Raw genomic sequence first — 2573 nt, 5'->3', positions numbered from 1 at the left:
GAGGTATAGAAGATGACTTCAAGAGTTTTGTTCCAGAGCATGTGCCCGGGATGAAGTATTTTTGTTTTGGCACAGATTTGTTCATGATGACTTTATGGCATATATTTCTCTTTTCATAGCAATTAGATCAGGGAATTGGAATTTGCGTTTGTATTCATACAAAATGATGGCACCCCTTTTCCATGCCTTTGACCATGTAATATATTCTAGAATCATTCCCTTGCATCTTTGTGATATATTGTCTTGTCCTGACCATATTCTCAGATATTTCCAAGAGGGGGGATTTGTTACCAGTATTAATTCTGTTAATTATTCTAATGTAGCTTTAGATGAGAGTCATGAAATGTTGATAAATCGGGACACAAAAGAAGTTATTACAGGCCCTAACAAATTTGTAATTGAAGATCTTGTTTTATATTTACCATATCGAGCTAAATTGATTAAACAAGTTAAACAACAAATTCTTGTCAAAGCAAATTGTAGAACTCAAAATGATCTTAGTCCTGCTATTATTGAACAGGAAAGGCTAAATATTGTTTATTATGCAAAAAAAGTTGTAGATGCCCACATTTTTTCTACCCCTGTACATGATAGATGTCTGTCTCAACCATTTACAGGAGCTTCTATTTCAGATATTCAAAGAGAAGACTTGCTTAAGTTTAGGGAAAAAGGTAAGGCATCATTAGACACATTCATTAGGTTCAGGATACTTAACAACCCAAGTAATAAAGCACCCCAAAGACGGAAGTCTTTAAGAACTTTTTCTCAAATTAAAATGACAAAGTCAAGGGTTTCAAAAAGTGAAAAAGACAAAAAGTTAGTTTTAGAATGTTATCGTAGAGCTGTTTCCTGGTCCCAAAATCAAAATAAGCCCCTATCTGAAATTGCCCACCTGTTAGATTTGCCCCAGCTAGGTCAGTTTCTGGAGCTGCCTCGTGCTTTATGTAATGCTGATGGAGTCCCTCACAAGGGGGCTAAATCAGCAACCACTTCTTTCTTCCAATCTAGATATAATACTGCTTTTACCAAAATGTACCCAGTTGGCTTTTCCCCCCAGTGCTCTGTTTTAGAAGGCATGTTTTTGATTAATACATCTCCATTAGGTCAGCATAGAACTTTTCTTGAGTATTCACATTTTCTGTTTCTAAAATGGGTTTTGCCTTTACTCCAGTCAGGATGTTATGAAGTCCATATTGTTTTTGATGACCCCCATAGAAATGGCCCTAGTCCAAAAGATGTTGAAAGAAATAGAAGAGACTCTGTTTTGGAAAATGACAATTCAACACTCATTGATTCAATTTCTGATGATACATGCACCCCAAAAGACTGGAGAAAATTCATTTCCTTGAGCCCAAACAAGCGTTTGTTATGTTCTTACTTATGTACTTCTTTACTTACAATTTCTACACCTTATTTGAGGCAGCAACAGAGAGTGTTCACAGCTGGGGCATTTAATGATGATAAGAGAGATATGTGTTTTGTTTCTTCAGTAGATGATGATGATGATGATGATGATGAATGGTTTATTGGTAAAAGAAATCACTCGCAGCCTGTTTGGCTGAATTGCGGATATCATACAAATAATTCTTGTCCAGCCAGAGGTTATTCTAGAAAATTAAAACATCTGTATCATCAATTATATCGTTTAACAACATTTAAATAACAATTAAAATTCTGACATTAATAAAATCAAATTAAGTGCGTGTATCAACACTTTTAGACACAACAGATATCCTTAGAGATAAGGTCATTAGGCATTCAAAAGGCGCACAACGTAGGGGATCGGCGAGTTTCTTAGTCTGTCTGTCCTACATTTGACATGTCGGTATTTGTCACAGTTTCTGGTTGATCTGTTGTGATAGTCCGATCCCTTCGGTGGCAGCAATGACGGTCTGTGTCTTTCCAAGTACGTTCCGAACTTAAAACACAGCTCTCGCCTGCGGTCCGACAGCAGTGGAATGTTTAAGTTCATCCTGGCTTGTTCGTAGTTAGTGAAGCGCCTGCCAAGTATTGTCCGAACAGCTCTCCGCTGCACTGCTTCAAGCCTGTCCGACTGTGCACAGGTGAGGCCCGGATGCCAAACTGGCGCGCAATACTCCAGAACTGGTCGCACAAACGATGTGAAAATGGTGACAAGGTCCTGAGTGGGTAGGTTGAAATGTTTAAGCTTCCGCAAGAAGAAAAGCCGACCGTTAGCTTTCCCTATCATTCTGGTGACCTGCGTCTCCCATTTCAAGTCTTTCTGCAGCCACACCCCCAGAAGAAGCGTGATTGGCACAACCTCAAGGGGTAATCCATTAATGGTGAGTACTGGCGGCGGGGGTGGACATTTCATAAAGCAGAACGTGATGACTTGGCATTTATCTGGGTTAAGTAACATGTGGTTATTGCGAGACCAGTCAGTGAAATCGTCCAGTTCATTCTGCATTGATGATGGTTCAAGGTAGTGGCGCGATTCTGCCATGGACAGGTCATCAACATATTTCCACTGATTAATCAGTGCGTCCCTCATAGCGTCATCAAACACCACTAGAAAAATTAACGGACCTAGGAGCGTAGTAGATGGCATCTCT

Source organism: Branchiostoma floridae, chromosome 16, assembly GCF_000003815.2.
Source record: "Branchiostoma floridae strain S238N-H82 chromosome 16, Bfl_VNyyK, whole genome shotgun sequence".
NCBI lineage: Eukaryota > Metazoa > Chordata > Leptocardii > Amphioxiformes > Branchiostomatidae > Branchiostoma > Branchiostoma floridae.
This window is presented reverse-complemented; position numbering follows the sequence as displayed.